The 13,211-nt window shown below is 33.9% G+C and overlaps 1 pseudogene across 1 annotated transcript; it reads right to left on the reverse strand.

The window, feature by feature from the left end:
- Positions 1-7,587: 7,587 nt before the first annotated feature.
- On the reverse strand, positions 7,588-13,015 carry LOC147381565 (putative disease resistance protein RGA4; annotated as a pseudogene). Its single transcript, XR_015174481.1, has 3 exons — positions 9,749-13,015; positions 9,107-9,165; positions 7,588-7,927 (listed from the first exon to the last, which is right to left on the reverse strand). The product of XR_015174481.1 is annotated as a putative disease resistance protein RGA4 (transcript).
- Positions 13,016-13,211: the final 196 nt, after the last annotated feature.

Consider the following 13,211-nt stretch of genomic DNA (forward strand, 5'->3'; position numbering starts at 1 on the left):
ATAAGGAAAAGAAGATTTCAACTCCCACCCTTTCAGCTAAATATAAGTCCAACCAATCAGAGGTAGGAGAAGGTATGCATTACATCTTAAAGGATTGCTAAAAATATAAAAAAAAAATGGAGGGTTAGAAGTAGAGAGTGCAAATGCTAAACAAAATAAACCTAATCTAACTCACCTTGTCCCTTGGTGTTCTTTGATCAACTTAAGAATTAAGGTGACCTTAAAAGTTGAATGCTTTGGTTGAGGGTAATGATTAGAGAAGAGGGAATTTGTTGGTTGAAGGTTGAGAGATGGGTGGGAGTTCTTGAGTTAAAAATTGGCTTGAAAGGAAGTTAAAGAGATGAGTAGTGATTTTAGTAGAGTTTGAGGTTGAGAAATGAAGGCTTGTAGAGCATGAATTGCTCATAGGGAATGGGGTTATTTATAGATTTTTGGAGAACTTTTAGGGATAAAGTAGTTCAACCCTAAAAATAAAGAGAATGGACATGAGACTTAGGTTATTTTTTTTTGGATTTTTCATTTGTATAAGGGTAAAGGTGGAATTTATGAAGAAACCATAAAAGTATTTTTTTGGTCTTTAGTTTTTAGGTAAATAAAGGTGAAAGAACAAAAACACTTTTGGGAGAGTGAGCAGGGTAATGACATGTATAAAGGTGAAGTAGTAGGTAAAAAGTAGACCTTGGTCTATTTCTAAATAACTCATAAAGCAATGGTGGATGTATATTTTTGAAATAGACTAATGGGGGAGTTTTATGTATATACTTGAAGATTCTCACATTTTGAGGGTAAAATTGATAGTTTTCCCAACTTTATAGATGTTTACCAAAAATTAAAGTAATTTTTTGGTTTAACCATACTTTTTGATAAGGGTATTATTGAGTTTTCACAAAGGGGAGTTGACTCTTTAATTATATTAAAGCATTGGACATTGGGGACTTATGAGAGATCAACATGTGTCACCTTTTGGGATGATGTGTAGATCATGGACTTGGTTTTGGGTTAGGATATGGACTTATGATGGTTTGGTTTGAGAATGGGTTTAATGTGAGATTAGGATATGGACTTGGGTTATGGGTTTAGAGTAGTTTAAGTTTCGATATTTGGACTAAGGTAATGAGTTGATCAATGGAGACTGGATATGGATTAGGGACATTGTTTGGGCATGCAAAACTATATGACATGATGCATGTATGCATGTATGTATGAAAATAGTATCAAGTGGCAATGCGGTCTCGTGGGAAGACTTAAGCTCTAAATTGAAATCAACTCGAGAAAGTTTTTGTTTTTTTAATGGGTTTGTGCAAATTGGGGTGTCTACACTACGAGTTCCATATGGGAGCTTCCGATCATCTCACAAATCGGTGCTGGCAGTTGAGGAATGTTGTTCAGACTTTGATAGACAGGAAGCTCATAATATGGATCCCGCATCAATACAACAAAATATCAACTAAAATCTCCTCGCAACTCATAATGGTAATGGGAATGATGTAGGGCCGGCGAGCACAGTAAACACAATCTCCAGCAAAGAGTTAGAGTTCAACCCCTCACAGTTGATCATTCATTTGGGGTCCAAGGTCAGAGTTTACCTCAAACCCAACATCTCTAACACCTCAATCAACACCATCCACCCTCAAAGTCAAAATAACATTCTCATTCGCATCACCACCCAGTTTGAGGGCCTCATCCTAAACCCTTTACCATCTTCTCCAAGTACACCACCTTTCATTTTATCCTCAAGTTCACCACTTACACCATTCTCAATACCTTTTAATCCACCACCACTCGTCCTTCACACACCTATTCCATCCCCACCCACTACACAACCACCACCGTTCATCCTTTGTATGGAATCAGAAGTTTCCCAACTCTTAAAAGTCCCAAACCCTTCCCTTATGCATCCAACTAAGCTATGCCTTGGAGTTACAAAACGGGTTTAGTGTTCCTAAAAGGAGGGGGGAAAGTCGAGGAGACAAAAAATGTTGAGAAACTTGAGAGGGAAAAGGAACCCAAGGATGTAGACCACATTATCAAAACAGGCAAAGTGGTAAAAATAAATAAAAAGAGGACAACATGACGAGTAAAAGACAGTAAGAAAAAGACTGAGAATGAAAAAAGGAAACAGGTAGTGATAGAGGTGGGGCAGACCATTAAAGATGTACAAAATGAATAAGCTCAGGGTATAGAACAAGCAATTGACCAAGAGTTAGTTGTTGATAGAGGTTTCATAACCATACTATTAAAGAAAATTTTACTTCTAGATCTACTCCCAATCTCTAAGATGAGATTTTCTTCTTCTAGATCTAAATGTTTTTTTAGCTTTTAGGATGTTTTTAAGGGTTTCTAAATGTTTTTAAATTGAAAATTAGGGCTTAGAGGTTAGGTATTGACTTGGGGCTCCAGATTTAAGGTTTTGAAAAGTATTTGAAAAGTTTTTTACCTTTATTTTTTAGGATTTCTCTTGAACTATGAAATTAGGTGGTAGAGGCCCATTTTTAAAAAGCTTTGTTGATAAAATTAGGGTTTTAGTAGGTCTCTTAGAGATAAGGTCTATCTCTAAATAATTTGTTAAATGGTTTAGATAAGATTTTAATTAGTTTTTAATTAGATTTTATTTTTTAACTTATGTAGAATGATAATTGTAAAATTTTGAAGAACCCCCCAATAGAGGGTTCTTTATTAAATTATTCTGAATTCTTTGGGACCTCTGATGGAGAATTCTTTATTAAATATTAGGTAGGCTACTACTTGAAATTTGGCTCATGAGTTTTATTAATTGAATTTATTTGTTTAAAAATTTCAATTTAATTTATTAAGATTTAACTTTACGCTAATTAATATTTTAATTATTAATTTTTGATCTTTGAATTTTAGGGTTGGTAAATTACCGTTTTACCTTCAAAGAGGACTTTTGAGTTGGGATGTCTTTTTTGACGTTTTGAAATGTTTAAGAATTAATTTTTCATAAGGAATTCAATGAGAATATTGTTTTGTGTCACTTTTGAGTTTTTTGCATGAAATAATTGTGAACCCTAAGAAGGGTATTTTGATAATTTTATCAAATTTTGTAAAAATTGACGATATTTAATTTTAGTTTATTATTTTATGTATTTAAAAGGGTTTTCCTAAGCGTAACATAGCTTCTAGGGATGTTTTGGTATTTGGGGTATTTTGGTAATTTGATTATTTTTTGATGATTTTTTTCGTAAAGCTTTTTTTTGTCTCAAAATGATGATTTCTATGTTTTTGGCCATATTTTCTTAGCGTAGTGTGGTTTCTAAAGTTTATTTTCATGAAATATCTCATCCGAGCTTGGGAAACACATCTAGTAACAAATAAAAAACTTTAGAATATTCATCCATCATCGAGAGTCGTTGCAATCGAGTTGACGAATTGTTTAATCAGACGAGTGTAAAAATGAGTTGTCTACAGGTGCTTGCTGGGACTTTGATGAAAACCCACATGAAACTCATCATTTGGAGTCTCAAAATTTCAAAATAATTTTTATGTTCCTCAGAGAGATTTTATTTGTTGATTTGATCCTTTGGTAAGGTTCATGATTTGAACCACACTATATAGGAATCAAGATTACATGCATGAGATTTTGTTCATTTTTGGTTATTTTTGTTGGCTTCGAAAGTTGAATATAGGACCATAGGGACCTATCCTTTTGCTTATAGTCATTTTAGAAGTGAGTGTGCAAAGTGTATGCATGTGATGGATTTATCAAGAGAAGATTACCTCTAAAGAGGGTTTACTCTTTAGTTCTATTGCCATCAAAGAAGACAAAACAAGAAGGACTAAGATACTTAAAGTGCAAGTAAAGTAAAGAAAGTAAAGCATCCACACCATGAATTTAAATTGCATGAAAATAAAGCAAAAAAGTAAAGCATAATCTAATACTCTCAATGAGCTTATTGAGGACTTATTAGGGGAGATTATCTTGTGAATCATGATATGATTAAGAGGATAGGATTGTAAAAGGTCATTAGTTTTGGGTCAAATCCTAGAGAACTAGGCTAGATGACATGTAAATATGGACTTGGATTTTGGACATTAAGGTTATCTAGCCTAACTAATCATCTAACAACCTAAGGTTAAGAATGTCTTTGTTTACAAGTTCTAGAGAATTCTTTGAGTTGGGCAAAGTTTTCAAAATCCATTGAACTTGGTCTAATTACATTGACCCTTCTTAGATTGAGGATGGACTTGAAGGACATAAGAGTAATCTACCTTGGTTTAGTCCTAACAAGATGAGGTTAAGGTAGTAATTACTCTTATGTGGAGACCAATTTGACCAAGGGTTTTTGTTGAAAGAATATGAAAATTACAAGAAGACAATAATGGTGAGTTTATTAAAGAATTAGATGATAGGCAAAAGAGTAAAATGGAGGAACTTTCTTGGGAAAAATTCATTAAGAAGTGAGTTAAAGGGTTCCCTAACCAAATTCGAACACGTATGAGCTTGTAATTGACCTTGGGTGGCCCAAGGCTTGAACAAAAATTATGCCTGGCCCTTGATCAGCCTTGGACCAAGCAAAATTTATGCCTGGGCGTGGGTCATCCCTATACTAAGCAAAATTTATGCTTGGTCGTGAGTCATCCACATACCAGGCAAAATTTATGCATTTTTTTAAGAAATAGCTTTCAAGTCTTGTGGTTGCTTGAAAATGGAGTTTTTGAACCCTCTTAAAATTTCCTTAGGTCAAGCCCCCTTCTTGAAAGGTTTTTGGCTCTTTCGGGCTCGAACTAGAAAAAAATGGTGTATCTATAGTTACTTCTGAAATTTTCTAAAGTGAAGAATGGAAAATTAGAACTATTCTCAAATGTAAAGGACACTTGACTAATTTGTGAAATGTCGTTATGTTTTCATTAGATACATCGATTTTTATTTTGATATTTAATTCAGTGTTTGAATTTTGTGGGTATATTCACTACAAACCCTCACGAGTCTAGGTCGAGCTCGAAAGAGCTCGTCCACTTTACTGCGTTCACTAAATGTAATCGCATAACCTACGAAAGTGAACTTTTTATTTTAAGTTTTCTATATTTTTGCTCGGGATTATCAAAATCTAAGTTTGGGGGTGTGATCAAGGCCTAGAAAGTGTTTTTAGGGCCCTATTTACAGAAACTTTAAGATTGAATAATGCATAAAATCTCCTTAATAAACATAACACGTTGATAGTCCATAATTATTATTATTTTTTAATAAATTATTAATTTACAAATTAATTAACGCTATTTACCTGTAATAGATCAAAGTTGTGATATTCAAAAGGATAAACCAAAATAATTGAAGATGCGCATTACAATCCAAGACTCAAGATAAAATCACGAACCAAAGACCAAAGTCAATGGGCCCAAAAACACCCCGGCGTGGTGAACTCCTTGGGCGATGCGGTGATGTCATTAAGATTCATCTCAAGATTCATGCAATATTGAGGCGGTGTATTTTGTAACGTAATACATTAGATTTCAGAGTTCTTATAAAATACGAAAGTATTCCGAATTCCAAAGGAAGTCTAATCTGATCTCTATAAATAAGAGGCTAAACAAGAGCTTAAGAGAAAAATCTAATATCTCTCTTCTCTTAATTCTCCTATACTTTTCTAATTTTTAGATTTACTTTCTATTCAAGCTTTGTAAACAGAAAGAGTATTCTACCAGATTCAATACAAGATTAATTAATAAAGGATCATCACTTTCTTCTCAATTCTCTTATCTTTTTATTTTTATTATTCTTGATTTGATTTGTGGCTAGACTTCCGTTAGACATGTCGATAAAACCCAAATAAAATTATCTTTAAATAATTATTTATTTTAATCATTCTTGTATACTTTATTGTGATACCAATTTCTTAAGTAGTGATCATTGAATAAAATGTTTATTCTCATGATTTTGATAGTTTAATCTTAGATAAGTTCAAGTTAAACTATGTTTTGTTAAAGATTCGATGTTTTACCTTTGATTTCATCTTATTAAATATTATCATAGAATTTAGGATTAATATTTGGATTAACATATTTCATCTTCCGATCCAATAACATTAGTTTTGTTAATTGGATTGAGATAATAAGTAAATAGATAAATTGATAAGGTGACTTGTTTTTGTGAATTTGACTGATCTAATTCTTTATATTGTGATTTTCATTCCTGTTTATCTTATTATAGTTTTAATTTAGTTTCCTCTAATATTTCAAACCGTGATTGTTTAAGTCAAAAAATTGTTGGATCAACGTTGTCTTTGTAGATTGATCCTTACTTGTCAAGGTTTTTATATTTTTTTGTTCTCTTATTTTTATTGATAATCCACACTAAACAGAAATCAAAGGGATAAAATTCAAGAAAGATAGAGGAGTGGTGCAAATTTGATAATGTAGAGCTTTGGCACTAACAAATGCACATCGAAATTAAACAATTTTTAAAATAGTAAATATATTTAAAAAAAATAAATTTTGTAAAGTTGATTTATAATTACAATCAAATAGTAAATAAGTAATATACAATAAATAATACTAATCCTAGTGCTAGAGCCTCATGTTGAAAGGTCACCACTATCATCAAGAGTTGTATGACTAACATGTGAGAGAGCCTACAAATAACCACATTCTAAGTCAAGGGGATGCGACAAATCCATCTGCAGAATAAACTCAGGGAAGCCCACACTTAATAAATACAAAATTTTGATATAAGAGATACTAAACCATTACTCGATGTTTGCCATCTTCTAATACCCAAATAACAGAATTTTCCAGGGCGAAGTAAGCATTGCTGCACCATGTACAACACTCCATTCACTGAGTCAATTATGTGTCAGCAATTAAAGTCTTCTTATTGTGTACATCAAATGCTATAAGACCATAAGTAAAATATTTTAAACGTGTGAAGTAACTACTTCCAATGCCTAAAGAGCTAGATAAAGCATGTAATAAGTTTAATTGTATGGCAGAAGAGAAAAAGTTATGTATGGCAGCCTCAAATCAATGAACTTTCTTGTTTGATTATAAATTTATCAAAGAACTTAGTGTCTCAAAGTAAATATTTTAAACCACAACATGAACCCATCATCATCAAAAGCCTTATATCCAAAATTTGGGACAGGATACAATATGAATGGAAAGTTGCTTATGCAAAAACATGTAAGAAAAATCAAATATTGACTTTCTAGCTTCATGGCATCATACATTCTCAAAAAAAAGGGATCTATAAAGTTCTTTTCAGCATACTCAATCAAAGTTCATCTGAAGGGATCTATTTAAAGTCAACTAAACATAGAATAAAGGGATCATTTAGAAATTCAACTTTTGATTTAAAAGAGGAACTTCTCAATTTCCAAGGGACCCACAAATTCTTGTTTTTTGTCCAAGAGAAACCACATGATTGAGGTCATAGCCACGTACACAAAAATTATAAGATATAAAATAATTAGTTGAATTAAATCAAAATCAAGCATTTACTAAATATATCAAACTAAAATACTCCTTGGATCATCCTTTTCCCTCCTCCTTTATCCGGGCTTGGGACCGGCAATGTAAAACATTTAATTTTACATTGGCGGAGTTAAAAAGGGTTAATTAACAACATCAACAAAAACAAAACAATTATTAGTTAAACAGTATAAGAAAAAAAAAAGTACTACGTAAGTTTAAAAAAAAAAAACAGGTAAATAAGTCTAAGGTAGTGAAACTAAATGTATTTAGGTTCCTCTCAAAGTCCCTGACGATGGCCAAGCATGTTGCAAAATTACTGAGCTATCTGCTCTTGCACTTGGCTTTGGACATGTCTTTATACCTGATTCTAAATCTCTCGCTGCATATGCATTCCTCTGTAGCTCAACAATCCTCTCCCCATGTTGCCGATCACGTTCCACTAGCATGTTTTGTAGATCAATCAACTTGTAATTTCTGAAGAGCCCCTTCAAACAACAACCTGTAATCAATTACCAAAATCATAACAATTGAGAACACCACTTCAAAATGGAACAAATTCAACCAAAAAAATGTGTTAAATTTGATAGGCAAAAGCCACAAAAAATAATCAATGGATTTGACCCATCAAATTTTGAATCCGACTAACAAATTTTCGATAGCATGTTTGACGCGGAGGACCATCGAATCTGTGGGAATTCAATGGTTTCAGTTCATCAAATTTCATGCATTTTCACATAGTGCAATCACATTACCTGCTTATGAATGATTATCATATAGGTTTAATGTATAAGATTGACTAGATTGGTCGAATTGCCCAACCTGGTCATGGTTTTTTCTAGTGAGGAATATCAAGCTATGGCATTGGGTTGAATTAAAATTGTCATTTTCATAATAAACATGTCAGGTTTGAGCCATATGATGCATGACTCACCCACCGGGTAAAAATGATGGGTCAAATCAAGTACGTTTGTTCACGGCATGGGTTGAGAGAGGCAAGTCAGGTTAGAGTTGACCCAGATCTAATTCAGAAACTCAACTCATATGAAACATTAGTTATTAGTGTTTTATATATTGGTTTGAACAAATGGGCGGACTTAATGAAGTTGGTCCAATTCAAATAAAACCATAATTTTTTTGAAGAACTGTTGATTTTTTACATAACCAATTGTTCAACCACCAATCAAAGTGAATCAACAATTTTTTTGAACCATTTTAAAATTTATAAAATTTTAAATTTCCTTTTCCAATATGATTTTGGAAAATAAAAATATAATTTCATTAATGAAAAGATCCTTTAATAATCAAACTTCAATAATATATTTAATATCATATTTTTAGGAGCATAAAGAAAGATAAAATTTATACAAATTTTTTTCAATTTGTAATACATATGAATTGATCCACAAAAATTGAACCCGGGTACCATCGTTGCCAAACAAATATGATTTTTTTTTTTTTTGTTGAATTCAGTACTGGAAACGTTGCTAGTTACAGCCTGAGTTTCAAAACTCAACCCCGGTCCAAATCGAGTCAAATTGATGACTTAGAGAGTCCGAGTCACCTTGAAATCCAATTAATTGGTCAAGCCGACTCGGCCAAGTTTCAAATCAAGTCAACGAGTTTTAAAACTTAGGTTACAACTACACACTGCATATCAGGTATGTGTTTTCAACCATACCTGTTGAGAACAACTTGCACCAACACTTCGGAAGAGAATATCAATATATCGTACAAGTCCTGGAAAAGAAAATCATTAGCTTCCAGTATAGCAACTGAAACACGAACACTAGAAAAATTAAAAAATTAATGATATATGCAACTCAAGACTGTAGCCCCATTCTTAGTTTAAATTTTTATAAATTGAAAATTAAAAATTGAAATGTTAAAGAATGGAAAATGTTATAATTTAATTAAAAACTCAAAATTATTGGGAAAAAGTTCATAATATTTTAAAATAAATAAAATATTTATTTTAGTTCTCCGTAAAAATATTATGCATTAGCCTAATAGCCGCATTGAGTTTCTGACCCAAGTAACTCAATGCATTTTCATTCTGACTCAACAAGTTGGTTCCATCAAGCTTTGGAGTTGAGTCTGGCGAGTTACGAAATAATGGGATGATATCATCTTATTTACTAGGGACAACTAAATTTCCAAACTATTTGCAAAATCGGTAATAATAAAAAAAAATTGACAGATAAGTTGTTTTTCTATTTATTTATAATAATAATAATAATAATAAGGCTAAAATTGTGATTTTAACCCTATTGTAAATGCACATAGATAATTAAGGGGTACTTAAGTGTTAAAAAAGGCATACCGGGTATAAGAATAGAGTCGTGATAATATGACTGGCCATGTGGCATACTCAAATGACTCCATGATGTGGACTAGTTCGGATACCGTTGATCTGTATGCCTCGGGATACATGAGTGCCCTTTCCCATAAAAAAATGTATCTCAAAGGAACCATGAATCCCGAGGCATACAAATCTATGGTTCCCGAACTTGTCCACGTCATGGAATCATTTGAGTATGCCACCTAGCGAGTCATATTATCAAGACTCAAAAGGATAAGTTGGGGATGTGTGATATCATGGGCCAATATTTGCCAGTCGCCGGTTGACACTGTTCTGCTAGCAACGGACATCTGTGAATGCGAAGACTTTGAAGTGTGATGGGCAGTCCCTCCTTTGGCAAGGTTGCGAGTCTTTCACAATCGAGATATACAATTCTTTAAGGGAGGCGAGCTTTGTCAATCCATCTGGTAAGGATGCGAGTTGAGGACAAATCGATATATCTAAATGTTCCAGAGAGTGGAGGTGTTTAAAGTCTTCATCATCCTCGACCAATGATACCAAATTTTTACAACCAAAAATAGAAAATGTTTTGAGGCCGTCCAAGTTCTCGAACGACCAACTGGGTAATACATCTAGAGATTCAATATCACATATCTCTAAGGAGGAGAGAGAGGTGAAGTGAGACAGAGACCATAAGATCTCCCCATCGCAATTCCAAGTTTAAGTGTATGGAGGCAAGAGAAATGACCTTCAGTACCGACACCATCGACAAAAATCATAGAGTTCCATATCTCGAGTATCTTGAGGGAAGGTAGCTGCCAGAGAGGAGGGAAGATTGGGTATGATTTACAACCCCTTATCACCACTCTCTCTAGTTTGGAGAAAGACGGATCTATAATCCAACTCGGAAATCTTCTGCCATAATATCCATTGATACTTAGCAATCTAAGATAATTGGGATGAGGTTTCAACCTTTCAAATACTTCCTCCGCAACCCTTACATCACAATAATCATCATCAGCACGCCACCATGACAAATTCAGTTCCTCAATGTCTTGTGTATTCTTCCATTCGACCTCTTCTACATTCAACACCTTTTCAAGCCCAGTAATCTGCAATCGACCTCTAAGGTTAATCAATTTCATAAGCTGTCCAATCTCATGCCCACTCTCTTTACCAACAATGAAACCTGACAGTGTCTGTAGACATGTTAATCCCCCAAATTCCCTTTGGTGTTGAACTCATATAATAGGTCGGAAAGGTAAGATGCCGTAGGTTAATCAGGTTTCTTGTGTCCTTGGGTAACTCAACCAATTCACGACAATAATTAAGCTCTAATGTCTGAAGATTATAAAGGCTGCTTGTTGATTCAGGCAATCTTTTTATAACTTCAGAAGAAAGGGCAAAGTGTCGTAAGTGTTTCAAATTGCCTATTGAATCAGGCAACTCTTTTATTCCATTAACAATCTTCAAATGCAACACATGGAGGAATTTTAGTCGCAGGAATATATTACTGAGAACACTTTCAGTTTGAACCCTCTGGAATACTAGAAAAGAGTGTAGCCTTTTGCATTTATAAAACGGCTCAAAGATTGTCAGATCATTTTCCTTATGAGTAACGCATGAAGAATACCGAGCCTTCGTAGAAAAATGAATTAGTTCGTCATCCTCCATTCTAAAACATTCATCTTCCGAAACTGATTGTGCTAGATCATGCATCAGGTCATGCATATTGTAAATCAATTTGCCATCCTCTGCTTTCTCACATTGGAAGAACGACCTCCATAACAAATCATCAAAGTATTCACAACCCACATCTTCTATTTCCCTTTTCCCCAATTCCGATGTAATAAAACCTTCAGCCATCCACAATTTGACCAATTCCTCCTTTTCAAATTCATAGCCCTTGGGAAATATGCTACAATAAAGAAAGCACTGCTTTAAATGTGAGGGCAAACGATGATAACTCAATTTTAGAGAATTTAAGATATCTTTTCCTCCTTTCGGTAATTCCCACGTTTCACTGTACAAAATATCTTTCCATTTTCTTTCTTCTCTTGTACCTTGTAAAAGGCCTCCAAGGGTCTTTGCCGCAAAAGGTATACCCTTGCACTTTTTTGCAATTTTCTTTCCAACTGCCGCCAGATTTGGTTGCTCATCCCAGCTCCCAGTTGGAAATGCATGTTTTCCCAACAATAACCAACAATCTTCATCAGACAAAAATCCCAAGGGATAACTATGAATAGTACCCATGATCTGTGAGACTTTTTCACTTCGAGTGGTGACAATAATTTTACTCCCGTTTGCTCCATATCGCAAGGGAGTTCTTAGGAGTTCCCAATTATAGAAATCTTCGATCCATACATCATCTAACACAAGTAGAAATCTTTTCCCTCTCAGTATATTCTGAACTTCAACAAGTGAGTATAATTCTTCATAATTAGATGATTGCCTGGTCGTAGTACTCTGTATAATTTCTTTCGTGAGTCTGCTTAAATCGAAGTCTTCAGATACACAAACCCAACTTCTTAGCTCAAAATGCATCTTAACTCTATGATCGTTGTAGACAAGCTGAGCAATGGTTGTTTTGCCAACTCCACCCATACCGACTATGGGAATAACAGAGAGTTCATTTGAGACAGACCACCCCGATACCAACAGATTTATTAATTCATCCCTGTCATATTCTCTGCCAATAACATCTGATTCGTAAATCAAGGAAGAAGTATTTGGTCTTTTCCTAATTTGAAGTCTATTGACTCCTCCATCTCCTTCATGACGAAGATGGAAATCATTTCGTTGCTTTGAAATTCTTTCCAATCTCGCATGAATATCCTTTATCTTATGAGCTATCTCATGTCGAAATAAAATTGGATTTGATGTAAAACAAGAACAACAGATTCTGCGTACCTGATTCCTCTTGCTAGTTCTTTGAATTTCTCCTTCCACTTTGAATCGTAAAGCTTCGGTTGCAAACTCATCCAATAATTCATCAGCTTCGTAAGCAGCATCTTTTACTCTTCTCATCCAATGTCTCAACTGGTTGCTGTGGAATTGTTCATCCTCAGCATCTTGGAACATGGATTTAAGTGTCGAACGAACAATCAACAAATCTTCCAACTCTTCCTCAACATCCCACGACAATGTAAACTCTTGTATGATTGAAGATGTTAGCTTTCCCAAGATTGGCTCAAGTGAGTTTGCCATTCTTATTATGATAGATTGAAATGGGTACAGAGCTTAAAGGAGAAGGAGAAGAAGAAAAACACTTGTCTTCTGTTACACGGTTCAGTGTCTACTGCTGCAATTGACCTTCTCTTCTGTTAAAGAACCATGCTAATAGTTGTAAAGAAAAGTTAAAATACATAAAATAATTGAGGCTTGAATTATTGAGTCTCAATAGTGAAGATTCCATATACTTAAAAAAATAATAAAAATAAATAAATAAATAAAGAGAATTACTATTGTCTCGTCAATTCTTATA

Source organism: Akebia trifoliata, unplaced genomic scaffold (genome assembly GCF_017979445.1).
Source record: "Akebia trifoliata isolate Shusen 1 unplaced genomic scaffold, ASM1797944v1 Contig00353, whole genome shotgun sequence".
Lineage (NCBI taxonomy): Eukaryota > Viridiplantae > Streptophyta > Magnoliopsida > Ranunculales > Lardizabalaceae > Akebia > Akebia trifoliata.